Source organism: Trachypithecus francoisi, unplaced genomic scaffold (genome assembly GCF_009764315.1).
Source record: "Trachypithecus francoisi isolate TF-2019V2 unplaced genomic scaffold, Tfra_2.0 Lachesis_group3, whole genome shotgun sequence".
In the NCBI taxonomy this organism is placed as follows: Eukaryota; Metazoa; Chordata; class Mammalia; order Primates; family Cercopithecidae; genus Trachypithecus; species Trachypithecus francoisi.
The window spans coordinates 25,871,949-25,887,776 of NW_022681468.1; the positions used below are offsets into that span (position 1 = coordinate 25,871,949).

A 15,828-nucleotide genomic window follows, 5' to 3' on the forward strand; every position below is an offset into this window, starting at 1 on the left:
CTATGCCAAATTTAATGAGGTCAGACATATGAAAAGTAATGCTTATTAATATAAGGCCTGTCACCCAGCTTATATGGTTAGTGATCATAAACTGACAAATTAACAAATGACCTGTTTAATTACCCTATTTAAATTTATCATAGATATAATTTAGTCAATTCAAGATAGGTTGGCCAGACCCCGTGGCTCATGCCTGTAATCCCAGCACTTTGGGAGGCTAAAGTGGGTGGATCACGAGGTCAAGAGATTGAGACCATCCTGGCCAACATGGTGAAACCCCATCTCTACTAAAAATACAAAATTAGCTGGGCGTGGTAGTGCATACCTGTAATCCCAGCTACTCGGGTGGTTGAGGCAGGAGAATCACTTGAACCTGGGAGGCGGAGGTTACACTGAGCCAAGATCATGCCACTGCACTCCAGCCTGGGAAACAAGAGCGAAATCCCATCTCAAAAAAATAAAAAAAGGTTTATTTGCATTCCAATTTTGTGCCTGATTCTGAGAAAACAAACAAAAATCACTACAATCCTTAAGGTTTTCTTGGAGATAACGTACATAAACATGTAAGTGAGAAATATAAATGAGCACATAATCAAATAATAAGTTTGCATTATGTTCCTGACATACTGTCAGTGCTTAACAAATAATTGTTCAATTGACTGATGAATCCAGATTACTAATGTCAACATAACTTGCATGGGAAAAAATCAGTATGGACTAAAACACTTGGGAAATTTTCACAGGAAAGATGGCCGTCAGTTGAGACCTGGAGGTGGGGTAAAATTTGGCTTAGCAATGAGAAGGGAACGTAGGGTGGGGAAAAAAAGAGTAAAAGTGGTATGTTGGGCTAGCAGGAGATCAGATTGACCTGGGTGGCAGATTCATGAACATCCAGAGATAAAACTGATGGTTAAGCCAAGCTATGGTAGGGATGTATCGAGCCTGAGGTGGAACTCAATCTACTAAATGCAATGAAGCAATTTTTGAATCTTGGCAATAAAGCATTATTCTAGAAAAACTAGTCAATACCATGCTGAACATTTTGGACTTTAGGAAAAGATTAAAGGCAAGGAAAATAATTTATAGCTTTTTTGGAGTAAACAAGGCAAAAAATAAACAAAGCTTTGTGTTTTATTTAGTTCAAAGCAACCAGAATCATTTTATTACAAAATACAATCATGTACAAGGGAGAACTCAGACCAGGTCAGTGGCCTCCTGCTGTCAAGAGATCTCTGTCATTAGCAGAACACGGAGAATAGGCTAGCCTAGTCAGTACCAGATCACATAATATCAGGTGCACAAAAGGGATACTAGCCAAATAAGAGCGTAATATTAAGTTGGATATTCTGGAGAATATTCTCCTTCCCACTATTCTTCTATCCCTACCTGTCCAGAGTCCCCCTGAAGAAGTTGTGAGAGCTAATTACCTAGGTTCCCCATTGTCACAAGGCTTTGGTCTTCTAGGGTCCCCCTTTCCTTTAATATCCCAGGATAATAACTATCTGAGTATCTGCTTGAAGCCAGGCATGCACCCCAGTGTTCCTCAGGATTTGGGTAGGGGAAGTTGAGGGCCAGAGGAAGTAAAGATGAGAGTTTAAAGGTCCTCACTGTTACTTGTCCCTTCTCTTTCCAAACTCCTCTCATCTCCTTGATTTCCTCCAACTATCACCTCTCTCTTCCTCAGTCTGGGGCAGATTTCGCTCTTCCCCAAATTTAATAATATTAGCTAACATTTACATAATGCATATACTCCGGGGCAGCCACTGGCACTAAGTATTTAAGGCATATTATTTAATAAAGGTAGCTCCCTCTCCATTCTGCAAGGCACTAATAATTCAAGGCTGTGGGTATAACAGATACTTACTGAAGATTAGCAATCACTGATGAATGTCTACAGCACAAAAATAAGAAAGAATTTTAAACTGATTATCATGGTCTGCACCAGTTGCTGACCGCCACACCCAGCGCGAGCCTCGTGGATCTTTGGGCAGCACGTTTGCTCCTCGTCTGCTCCAGGATGAAGACCCAGAGATCCTCTACTTCTCCTAAGCCTCGCCAGGGAGCGACATTCCCATAGCCCCAAGCCAGGCATGCCGCCCTCACCACTGAGCCGGGAACAGTTGTTCCACATCCAGACAATTAAGGCCGCGGCCCTACTCAGGCTCGCAGCCCACAACATGCCTGTGGTCTTTGGTGAGAGCTGGAAGAAACACCTCAATGGAGAGTTCGGAAAACTGTATTCTATAAAACGAATGGGATTTGTTGCAGAAGAAAGAAAACATTACACTGTTTATCCTCCCCAACACCAAGTCTTCACCTGGACCCAGATATGTGACACAGGAGGTGTTAAGGTTGTCATCCTGGGATAAGACCCATACCACAGACCCCATCAAGCCCACGACGCTGCTTTAGTGTCCAAAGACCTGTGCAACCTCTGCCTAGTTTGGAAAACATGTATGAAGAGCTGCCTACAGACAGATGGTTTTCATCATCCTGGCCATGCAGATGTATCTGGGTGGGCCAAAAAGGTGTTCTATTCACTGTCTTCACTGTGCAGACCCATCAAGCCAATTCTCCTAAGAGAGGCTGGGAGCATTTGCCAATGCAGTTGTGTCCTGGCTAAATCTGAACTAAATAGCCTTGTCTTCTTACTGTGGGCTCTTATACTCAGAAGGAGGGCAGTGCCATTGATAGGAGGTGGCACTGTGTACTGCAGGTGGCTTATCTCTTCTGGTTGTTGATGTATAGAGAGTTCTTTAGATGCAGACACTTATTCCAGGACCAATGAGCTGCTGCAGAACTCCAGCAAGAAGTTCCCAGACTAGAAGGAGCTGTGATCCTCAACGAAGGGGTGGTCTGTTTCCACTGGTGGTTTTTGAGAAGCTGCTGTTAAAGTATTTGTCATTTACGAAGTCAAATTGAAAATTTCTGAATTAATCCGTAAGTACTTTGCAGAAGGGGGCAAAGCTTCCATTAAAGCAGCCATGAAACAGGCTGCCCATGAATGACAGCTTTATCCAGCCAGACACAGCAAAGGCGACTCTTTGACCTAATATCTTTCTCTGCAACATGGCTTCAGCCCAAAATATGCAAACTTCTCAGAAGACAGGTGAGGTCAAATATTCACTTGGCTCTCTTTACCACCTTTAGTTTTATGTTTAAGGGGGGGAGATTGCACTTGTTGGTACAGCCCTAGTATTGTACCTGCTGCTACTAGGTTTTGCCTGGTTAGACTTCCAGTTACAAGGTGTTGGGGTGTTTTTGCTTAGAAAGGAACCCTTTTCAATGGCCGGGCGCAGTGGCTCACGCCTGTAATCACAGCACTTCGGGAGGCAGAGGTGGGCGGGTCACGAGGTCAGGAGATCGAGACCATCCTGGCTAACACAGTGAAACCTCATCTCTATTAAAGAGAAAAAGAAAAATACAAAAAACGTAGCCGGGCGTGGTGGCGGGCACCTGTAGTCCCAACTACTCAGGAGGCTGAGGCAGGAGAATGGCGTGAACCCAGGAGGCGGAGCTTGCAGTGAGCCGAGATGGCGCCACTGCACTCCAGCTTGGGTGACAGAGCGAGACTCCATCTCAAAAAAAAGAAAGAAAGGAACCCTTTCCCCAGACTGGCTGGCATTCCAGTCCCAGGCCGGCACACTGCCCACTTGATCATTCAAGGAGCCCTCAGGTCCCTCCATAAAGGAAGCATGAGGATGTTCTGCAGGTTTCCAGAAATCTAGCCAGAAATCGGGGCTCAATTTCCTAATTGTAGGGGAGGTGAAGTTTCCTAAGGAAAAGCCCATGGTATGAGCCTTAACAGATAGGGGCTGAGAAAAGTGACCTGGGTCTTGTTATTCTTCGGTTGTTTTATGGAATAAGCGGTGGAATTTGAACAAGGAAGAGGAGAAAAGGGATTTTTCTTAAATGTGGGGGTGAGCTTCTCCTAGAGTAATCTTGAGTTGGAGTTTTTAAGGCAGCACGAACTGCCAAATGCTGTTTTTTTGTGGACTGCAATCACTTTGGGATATTTTTTCAGCAACACTGGAAAGTTTTAGTTTTTTTAAAAAAAATACTTCAAGGGTATCCAGTTAGGAAAAGAAGAAGTCAAATTGTCCCTGTTTGCAGATGACATGATTGTATATTTAGAAAAACCCATCGTCTCAGCCCAAAATCTCCTTAAGCTGATAAGCAACTTCAGCAAAGTCTCAGGATACAAAATTAATGTGCAAAAATCACAAGCATTCTTATACACCAGTAACAGACAAGCAGAGAGCCAAGTCAGGAATGAACTTCCATTCACAATTGCTTCAAAGAGAATAAAATACCTAGGAATCCAGCTTACAAGGGATGTAAAGGACCTCTTCAAGGAGAACTACAAACCACTGCTCAGTGAAATCAAAGAGGACACAAACAAATGGAAGAACATACCATGCTCATGGATAGGAAGAATCAATATCGTGAAAATGGCCATACTGCCCAAGGTTATTTATAGATTCAATGCCATCCCCATCAAGCTACCAATGAGTTTCTTCACAGAATTGGAAAAAACTGCTTTAAAGTTCATATGGAACCAAAAAAGAGCCCGCATTGCCAAGACAATCCTAGGTCAAAAGGACAAAGCTGGAGGCGTCACGCTACCTGACTTCAAACTATACTACAAGGCTACAGTAACCAAAACAGCATGGTACTGGTACCACAACAGAGAAATAGACCAGTGGAACAGAACAGAGTCCTCAGAAATAATACCACACATCTACAGCCATCTGATCTTTGACAAACATGACAAAAACAAGAAATGGGGAAAGGATTCCCTATTTAATAAATGGTGCTGGGAAAATTGGCTAGCCACAAGTAGAAAGCTGAAACTGGATCCTTTCCTTACCCCTTATACGAAAATTAATTCAAGATGGATTAGAGACTTAAATGTTAGACCTAATACCATAAAAACCCTAGAAGAAAATCTAGGTAGTACCATTCAGGACATAGGCATGGGCAAGGACTTCATGTCTAAAACACCAAAAGCAACGGCAGCAAAAGCCAAAATTGACAAATGGGATCTCATTAAACTAAAGAGCTTTTGCACAGCAAAAGAAACTACCATCAGAGTGAACAGGCAACCTACAGAATGGGAGAAAATTTTTGCAACCTACTCATCTGACAAAGGGCTAATATCCAGAATCTACAAAGAACTCAAACAAATATACAAGAAAAAAACAAACAACCCCATCAAAAAGTGGGGAAAGGATATGAACAGACATTTCTCAAAAGAAGACATCCATACAGCCAACAGACACATGAAAAAATGCTCGTCATCACTCGCCATCAGAGAAATGCAAATCAAAACCACAATGAGATACCATCTCACACCAGTTAGAATGGCAATCATTAAGAAGTCAGGAAACAATAGATGTTGGAGAGGATGTGGAGAAATAGGAACACTTTTACACTGTTGGTGGGATTGTAAACTAGTTCAACCATTATGGAAAACAGTATGGCGATTCCTCAAGGATCTAGAACTAGATGTACCATATGACCCAGCCATCCCACTACTGGGTATATACCCAAAGGATTATAAATTACTCTACTACAAAGACACATGCACACGTATGTTTATTGCGGCACTATTCACAATAGCAAAGACTTGGAATCAACCCAAATGTCCATCTGTGACAGACTGGATTAAGAAAATGTGGCACATATACACCATGGAATACTATGCAGCCATCAAAAAGGATGAGTTTGCGTCCTTTGTAGGGACATGGATGCAGCTGGAAACCATCATTCTTAGCAAACTATCACAAGAAGAGAAAACCAAACACCGCATGTTCTCACTCATAGGTGGGAACTGAACAATGAGATCACTTGGACTCGGGAAGGGGAACATCACACACTGGGGCCTATCATGGGGAGGGGGGAGGAGGGAGGGATTGCATTGGGGAGTTATACATGATATAAACGTTATGCACATGTACCCTAGAACTTAAAGTATAATAAAAAATAAAAAATAAAAAAAATACTTATGCAAATATGTACATATTTTCACAATTTGTTTTTTATCTTATTTTATTTTTTTTGAGACAGAGTCTGTCTCCGTTGCCCAGGTTGGAGTGCAGTGGTATGATCTCGGCTCACTGCGACCTCTGCCTCCCAGGTTCAAGCAATTCTCCTGCCTCAGCCTCCCAAGTAGCTGAGATTACAGGTGCACACTACCATGCCCAGCTAATTTTTTGTATTTTTAGTAGAGACAGGGTTTCACCATGTTGGCCAGGCTGGTCTTGAACCCCTGACCTCGGGTGATCCGTCCACCTCTGCCTCCCAACATGCTGGGATTACAGGCGTGAGCCACTGCCCCCAGCCTCCAATTTGTTTTTTAGGAGACAGTCTTTATTGTTCCTGCACCTCCATCCTTGATCTTGTTGCTGATGCTATTTTGCTGTTAGCTGGGTTAGAGTTAACCGTGTGCTAGTTTGGTAACAAAAGACTGTTGAAGTTTTTTTTTTTTTTTTTTTTAACTGAATATGAGACATTACTCTTTCTACTATTTCTAAAAATGTTTTCAAGACAGAGTCTTGCTCTGTCACCCAGGATGCAGTGAAGTGGCATGATCACAGCTCACTTCAGCCTTGACCTCCTGGGCTCAAGTAACCCTGCCACCTCAGACTCCCCAGGAGATGGGACTACAGATGACACCTGGCTAATTTTAATTTTTATTATGGTAGAGATGGGGACCTCACAATGTTCCCAGGGTAGTCTCAAACTCCTGGGCTCAAGCAATCCTCCCACCTTGGCCTCCCAAAGTACTAGGACTACAGACGCAAGCCACCATGCCCAGCCCCGTTCCTCCTCCTAAAATTCATTGACCATACCTTACAGAGAAAATCCCTTTCAAACATCTTTCTCCTTTGGCCCTAGGCTGAGTAAATGGGCTAACTCCTCAAGTTCCAGACCATTGTCTCTTTAACTGCCAGAGGAAAACTGAAAACTCTTCTGAAAAATCTCTTTAATGGGGATTAAATTCTAAAGTTAACACTATTGAAAATAACATAAATTGCCCATAAAGTAGACTAACGGAGTCTTCCTTAATGAAAGTTGCTCTGTTTATTAGTATGTTCTCACAATGCCATAAAGAACTACCTGAGGTGAGGCGCAGTGGCTCACACCTATAATCCCAGTACTTTGGGAGGCTGAGGCAGGTGGATCGCTTGAGGCCAGGAGTTCAAGACCAGCCTGGCCAACATGGTGAAACCCCATCTCTACTAAAAATACAAAAATTAGCTGGGTGTGGTGGCACATGCCTGTAATCCCAGCTACTCAGGAGGCTGAGGCACAAGAATCACTTGAACCCAGGAGGCAGAGATTGCAGTGAGCCGAGATCATACCACTGCACTCCAGCCTGGGTGAGAGTGAGACTCTGTCTCGAAAAATAGAACCACCTGAGACTGGGTAATTTATAAAGAAAAAAGGTTTAATTGACTCACAGTTCAGCAGACTGTATGGAAGCATGGCTGGGAGGCCTCAGGAAACTTATAATTATGGCAGAAGGCAAAGAGGAAGCAAGCATGTCTTAGCATGGTAGAGCAGGAGAGAGCACTAAGCAGGAAGTGCTACACACTTTTAAACAAGCAAATCTTGTGATAAATCACGCACTATCATGAGAATAGCAAGGGGAAAATCCCCCCACCATGATCCAATCACATCCCATGAGGCCCCTCCTCCAACACTGAAGATCATAATTCAACATGAGATTTGGGTGGGGACACAAGAGCCAAACCTTATCACTCTATGGCCCTCAATTAATTTTTCAGTTTCTTCCTTGATATTGACGGAGTCATCACCAACCAAGATCCCAGCCACCTGAACAATGTGTTCCAGTTCTTGGTTAGTGTGGGGAAGTGAGTAAAATGAGTCACACAATTATTCTGAGTTTTACCAACATGAATTGACTGTTTCTGAGTTGACATCATCCTTTACAGACCCACTGAGTGGAATGGCAGACCAAATAACTTGATTGGAGGTAAAATAAGTCTCCATTATATGCCACCTTTATTATGCAAAGTAATTTTTAGTTCATTCCATCTTATCCTGTCACGGACCCATTGAAGAATTTTTACAAACAGAAGAGAAGTCTGCCTTACCTCTCCAGAAAAGAGCTAACAAAAACTCACAATTTTCTTAGCAGTCTCAAAAGTTACAGATAAAATTTTCAGAAAGCATTAAGGTCAAAATACGTATACTTTCCTGCCCTGCCACAGTCTAGGTCAATGGACAGGAACAAGATAAAATCTATTCTCCACCTATGGAGAGCAAACCCAATGGGTCATGACATTCTCTCCGCTCTTCCTCTCCCTTCCTTTACTCTCTTGTCTTGTCTCTTCTTCACTAACAGGCATGAAGTCCTAAGAGCCTAGACTAACCTGGTGGCAACGGCAGAGAAAGGGACATACCTTAGAGATCTGAAACAGTCCCCAATTCTGTCTGCCAAGGTCGACTGCTTTTCGCCCACACTCCTATTGCATATCTCATCGGTTGCCTTTAATACTTGTGTGCTGCTTTTTAATGTTTTATATTTATTAGATTTGTCCTCCTGATTAAAAAAGCAATAGTTAATTAAGATAATTGGCTTTCTCGGTGTGTGGCAAAGTACACCAAAAATAACATGAATCAGCAAACACAAATCAATGTGCAATTTAAAATGACTGAAATTTAATTTTGCATTCTAATAAAACTTTCTTGTAATCGCTTGACATCAATCCCCTGCTTCCATTACTGGGGATCTGCAGTCTGGAAAGTCTTCTTCCTACTGTTGCTTTTCTTTCTCTTTGCAACTCCAAGGTTAGTGCTGTCAGGATTGCTGCAAGCATGTTTCCTTCTAATTTGCCGGCTGTAAAAAATCTATCCTCTTTTACTCAGTACACTTCTGTAAGGAGAAATAGGAAAAACACCAAAGTACATTTCCCCATTCTTACTCAGTTCCTCAATGCAACAGTTCTGACACCAACTCTAGAAATAGAAAAAAAGAATACAAGACGTATTTTTCTTGTTCTCTACTCTCACACAGTCACTCAGCACTTCTGGCACCAGGTGTGTGGGAGTTTTTCACCACAAATCAAGCAGTTCTGCAGTGAATTCTGCAGTAGATTCTCCAGTGGACAGCAGCCGGCTGTCCTCCAGTTTACGATCCACCTGGAGTGAACAGACAATTCTGACACTGTCTAACTGGAAATAGCATCAGATCTCACAGGTTGAGGGGCTTAGTCTCCAACACTGCTCTCCACTTCAGATGCCATGGATTGGGGCCTGTGCTTGTTTCTGACTAAGTGGTTATAAATAGGGGTTTTTAGTACTCCTTGCTGGGTTTCAATTAATTTCCTAGAGCAGCTCACAGAACCCAGAAAAACACTGTTTTCTCGTGTTCTATAAAGAATATTACAAAGGATACAGATAAATAACCAGATGGAAGAGGTGTATGGGCAAAGTGTAGAAGAAGGAGGGGAGAGCGTCCATGCCCCTACAGAAACCTCCCTATGTTCAGCTATCTAGAAGCTCTCTGAATCCAGTCCTTTTAGGGTTTTATGGGAGTTTCATCATGCAGGCATGATTGATTAAATCAGTGGCCTTTGATGATCAACTCAACCTTCAGCCCCTCTTCCCTCCCTCTGAGACTGGGGTATGAGGCTGAAAGTCTCAACCTTCTAATCATGCCTCAGTCTTTCCAGTAACCAGAACCTACCCTGAAGCTATCTAGGGGCCCCCAGCCACCAGTCATATCGTTAGCATCTAAAAGATACCCCTATCAGTCCAGAGATTCTAAGGGTTTTAGAAGCTGTATGTCAGGAAACAGGAAGAAGGCCCAATATTTATTTTACAATATCACAACTTCTAATAAGAGAATGACAATTGCAATGAAAAAGAAAAGTTCCGGCATAAAGGAAGAATGCAGGAACTTAGGGACCAGACTGAATGGTGGAACACAGGAAAAAGAATCAATGATTTAGAAATGCAGAACCTGGTCATGTTTATCCTATAAGTAGCCTATCAGAAGCCCTAATGTTTTTCTTAAGAAGTTTTTGCTAACAAAATACCAAATAAAAAGTTCTATACCAATATATCCTTTCCTAAGATTTTTAAATTATGAACTTGATGAGTACCCAAGACATTAGTCTGCTGCTCAGTTTAGGAAAAGCTAACAAGAAAGTCTATGATTTGTCAATAAAAACATTTAAAAAAATTAAAAGCTGCATAGCCAAAGAAAAATAAGAGCAAAACCCTGAGACACCCCACAAAGGTAAACACTTACTTCTTCTTCTTTTTTTTTTTTTTTTTTGAGATGGAGTCTCATTCTGCTGCCCAGGCTAGAGTGCAGTGGTATGATCTCGGCTCACTGCAATCCCCGCCTCCTGGGTTCAAGCGATTCTCCTGCCTCAGCCTCCCAATTACAAGCACGCGCCACCATGCCCAGCTAATTTTTGTATTTTTAGTAGAGACAGGGTTTCACCATGTTAGCCAGGATCTCAGTCTCTTGACCTTGTGATCTGCCCATCTTGGCCTCTCAAAGTGCTGGGATTACAGGCGTGAGCCACCGCACTTGGCCAACACGTACTTCTAAATGAAAGAAAGGACCTCATTTCTACTCAAGGTCCTTGACCCCTTTCCACAAATATTCAAGTAATGGGATTTCTACTTTCAGGTAGACAATGCATCCATTAAGGAATGTTCTCTGTGGCAAGGCAGCATGGTCAAATGGGGGATCAAATTTTGAAGGCAATGTTTTTTTCTCATTTCTGCAAACCAAAATTGAGTTAATAAAAGCTAACAAGAAAGTCTATGACTTGTCAATAAAAACATTTTGAAAAAATTGAAAGCTGCACAACCAAAGAAAAATAAGAGCAAAACCCCAGGACATGCCACAAAGGTGAAGACACTTCTAAATGAATGCAAGGACCTCATTAAACTCAAGGTCCTTGACCCCTTTCCAAAAATATTCAAGTAATGGGATTTATAATTGCAGATAGACAGTGCTTCCATTGGGGAATGTTCTCTGAGGCAAGGCAGCATGGTCAAATAGGGATGGAATTTTGAAGGCAATGCTTTTCTCATCTCTGCAACCCAGAATTGAGTTATCTGTGCTCTAAGACTTTTTCTTTATAAACCATTTAATGCTTCAATGATGGCAAAGCTAACTCAGCTTCCCAATGGTGTTGTCTCTGGAATCCCACCTCAGACAAGAGAGAATTAGGAACAGCAGTAACTGATATATACAAAATACAAAATACAAAGTCTTCTAGATCTTGGCAGTAAATTTTTGGAAGTACTTGTTTCTGGTGAAAAGTATTTTTAATGTGCCCTGATAGATATGGAGACAGTACTTCCAAAAGTTGACCCTGGAAACAATAAGCATCACCCTCATCATCACAGTAACTTGTTGGCCTTCCTTTTAACTGGTCTCTCCTCTTAACACATTTTATTTCTTCTAATTAAACATAAGGCACAAAATATATACATTCCACTACAAAACCTCTTATCAAATACATTTTACATATTTAACATTTAGCCTGTGAGTTCCTTTGCTAGCTCAGTGTGCTTTCCTCTACATTACTCAACAGTGACAGCAGCAATGGCCAGCACTCTGCTTTGTGTTTTATATGCATTACTTCATTTAATCCTTGTAATAACCCTACGAAGTCGGGTTACTAAACATTTTATACCTGTAAATATCCTCATTTTACAGGTATATATATAAAAAAAAAACCAAAAGCGAAGCATAGAAGGTTGGTTAATTTGCCCAACAGTCATAAGGATAATGGTAGAACTGTCTTTATCTCTGCTTCTTGGCTTATGCTCTCATCTCTGGTTTTCTGCCACCTACAGGAAGGTTGTGAGTGAGTCAATTCCATTTCAGGTGACAGTTATAACTAGCATTCTTGAAGCACTCTGTCATCTTTAGGAAAAATTGCTAAGCAATATAGTAGTGATTCAATAAATGTCTTTAAGCCCCCAATGAGGTTGAAAGGGCATAGAGATGAGATATGGTCCCAACTCTCTAGAAGCACCCATTCAGAAGACAGTTTTGATAGCAAATCTACCATCAGAGCCACGAGCAACACACTCGACCCCTTTGTTTGAGTTACAAAAGGGCACCCCACTTTCTGGCTGACAAAGCTTCACACCACAACATAGAGAATATTGCAGGTAGATCAAGAGCTGGATTTTGCTGGGCCAAGTGGCTCATGCCTGTAATCTCAGCACTTTGGGAGGCCAAGGTTAACAGATTGCTTGAGCCTAGGAGTTCAAGACTAGCCTAAGCAACATAGTGAAACTCTATCTTTACAAAGCATACAAAAATTAGCCAGGCATCGTGGCACATGCCTGTAGTCCTAGCTACTCAGGAGACTGAGGTGGGAGCATCCCTTGAGCCTGGGAAGTGGAGGTTGTAGTGGGCCGAGATCATGCGACTGCACTCCAGCCTGGGTGACAGAGCAAGACCCTGTCTTTAAAAAAAAAAAAAAGCTGGATTTCATCTCTACCTTCATAAAAGAGTCCTTTTATGCAGTGTGAAAACTACACAACAGTATGTGACATCTTCAGTTCTATTGTTGGTACCCAAATTATGAGCTTGTGGAGATCTATTCTTTAAAGATGTGCATGAAAATATTAGAAGCATAGAATTTATGGAAACATGAATCCATATGTTAGAAAATATAGGGGCAGTGACGGAATGTTCTACTATTTCATTTTAATCCCAGTATCACAAAGGGTAGGAAGAGATAAGCCTGTGGAAAACAATAAAGTTTTTGAGAGGAAAAAAAGAGGAGCAACAATCGGAAAACCAAAACCAACAAAGAGGGAATGACTGAAGACCATATAGAGAATGAGCACAGCCTTAATCTTGAAACTTTAGGAAAATGTAGTATGTCTATTGTAAGCAAGCACATACAGAAATGTTCCTAGGAATGACTTTGGGACGCTATGCCATATTTGCATATTCTAGCAATGACTATTTCATCTTTGCTTATAAAGCTGCATTTGTCATGAGACCACAGTATTCTTGATCACTCTATATTACCCTCATCAACAAAAACAAAAATCATTTAGGGAATTCTTTTTTTTTGAGATGGAGTCTCACTCTGTCACCCAGGCTGAAGTGCAGCGGCACGATCTCGGCTCACTGCAGTCTCTGCCTCCTGGGTTCGAGCGATTCTCCTACCTCAGCCTCCTGGGTAGCTGGGACTACAGGCGCCCATCACCATGCCTGGCTAATTTTTAGTAGAGACGGGGTTTCACTATGTTGGCCAGGCTGGTCTCAAACGCCTGACGTCGTGATCCGCCCACCTCAGCCTCCCAAAGTGCTGGGATTACAGGCGTGAGCCATGGCACCTGGCCTAGGGAATTCTTAAGATTAGCAAAATAATTAGTCTAACTACTAAGCAGTACACATTAAAACTTGAAAATATTGTCTTTCTTGCCCTCAAAATGAATTACATTTAAGAAGATAATGTAGGCCGGGCATGGTGGCTCACGTCTGTAATTCCAGCATTTTGGGAGGCCGAGGCAGGCGGCTCACTTGAGGTCAGGAGTTCAAGACCAGCCTGGCCAACATGGCAAAACCCCATCTCTACTAAAAATACAAAATTAGCCAGGCTTAGTGGTGGGCACCTGTAATCCCAGCTACTCGGGAGGCTGAGGCAGGGAGAATTGCTTGAACCTGGGAGGCAGAGGTTGCATTGAGTAGAGATCGTGCCACTGCACTCCAGCCTGGGGAACAGAGCAAGACTCCATCTCAAAAAAAAAAAAGAAGAAGAAGAAAGAAGAAGGAAGAAGGAAGAAGGAAGAAGGAAGAAGAAGAAGAAGAAGAAGAAGAAGAAAGAAGAAGAAGGAGAAGAAGAAGAATGCAAGGTATAGATAACAAGTGCTACATAAATGGTGCTAAAATCATGGATTTTGGAAATGCAGGGAGAAATCAAATGACCTATTACAACCAGGGGAAAGACTGAGAGAAAGGACGTGCTTTCAGCTAGCTCTTAAAGGAAAGGGTATCACTTCAAAAGGCAGAGCAAGGCAGGGTGAAGGAAGGAAGTACATATTTCAAGTAGAGAGAACACAATGACGTAAGTAAAGGAGGCAGACTTCAGTATAAGTGGTGAATTTAGAGAAAATCAGTAGATCTGTTTGACAAGACTAGTAGAAATAATAAAAGTGCCTAAGTACGGCAGACTGTGTTCTCCCAAAATGAATGCAATCAACACCAGTATTTTCAGTTTCACATGTTATTCCTTCTATTCTCCATCAAATGGTGGGGTCTTTTCCCCATCTCTTTAATCTGGGTTATGACTGGTTTATGTCTGTTTCAACTGAGAAAGTATAGTGGAAGTGATGCTATGTGACTTCCAAGTCTATGTCGTAAAGGATATAGCTTCTGCCTGGCTCTCTCTTAGGACATTCACCTTTGGAACTCAGCCACAATGTGTGAGGCAGCCCGGGCAACATGGAGAGGCCACATGTAGGTGTTCCAGTTGACAGTCCCAGCGAAAGTCTCAGCTGACAGCTAGAATCGACCGAAACACATAAGTACATGAAGCTGCAGATGGTTTGGCCCTCAGACTTAGTGTCTTCCAGCTGAGGCACCAGATACCAAAGAACCGAGACAAGCCATTCCCTCTGTGCCCTACCCAAATTGCCAGTCCACATAATCTGTGAGCTTAATAACTGGTTGTTTCAGGCCAACAATTTTGGGGGTAATTTGTGACATAACCATAATAACTGGAACACTAATATCAATTGAGTAATGACCATATGCCATCCACTATGTTTGATGCCTTATATTTTATATCAGTTAGCTATTTCTGTGTAACAAACCACCCCAAATCTCAGTAGCTTACAAAACAGGTATTTCTCTACTATAGTTCACACATCTGTGAATCTATTAGGGGTTGGCCGACCTAGACTGGGCTCACTCTGGTGTCTAAGTGTTGGCAGACAGCTCTGTTCCAGGCCATGCGTGGCTGGGGCATCTAAGCTAGGACAGATCTGCTTTTGTGTCTCTCATCCTCCTCCAGGAACCAGGAGGCTTGCCTGAATATGTCACTTTCATGGGGAAGAATGAGAGTGGAAACACATAAAACTTTTGAGGCCGAGGCTTCAAAACAACACACTATCTGGCCAGGTATGGTGGCTCACACCTGTAATCTCAGCACTTTGGGAAGCTGAGGTGGGTGGATCACCTGAGGTCTGGAGTTCGAGACCAGCTGACCAACATGGTGAAAGCCCATCTCTACTAAAAATACAAAAAATTAGCCAGGCATGGTGGCACATGCCTGTAATCCCAGCTACTTGGGAGGTTGAGGTAGGAGAATTGCTTGAACCCAGGAGGCGGAGGTTGCAGTGAGTTGAGATTGCGCCACTGCACTCCAGTCTGGGCAAAAAGAGCAAAACTCCATCTCACAAAAAAAAAGGCACACTATCACTTCTGCCACATTCTATTGGCCAAATCAAGTTACATGGCCAGACCCAGATTAAAGAGGTAGGAAAACATACTCCACCTATATAGTGTACTATGAAGTCACAAGGAAAGAGTATGCACTTAGGGAGGGGTAAAGAATTGGAGCCAAGGCCGGGCATGGTGGCTTCACGCTTGTAATCCCAGCACTTTGGGAGGCCGAGGCGGGTGGATCAACTGAGGTCAGGAGTTCAAGACCAGCCTGGCCAACATGGTGAAACCTCATCTCTACTAAAAAAAATACAAAAAATTAGCCAGGCATAGTGGCAGACGCCTGTAATCCCAGCTACTCTGGAGGCTGAGGTAGGAGAATCACTTGAACCTGGGAGGCAGAGGTTGCAGTGAGC

At 42.5% G+C, this 15,828-nt stretch overlaps 1 pseudogene; it reads left to right on the top strand.

The window, feature by feature from the left end:
- The first annotated feature begins 2 nt into the window (after positions 1 to 2).
- On the top strand, positions 3 to 2,837 carry LOC117071003 (annotated as a pseudogene).
- The last annotated feature ends 12,991 nt before the right edge of the window (positions 2,838 to 15,828 follow it).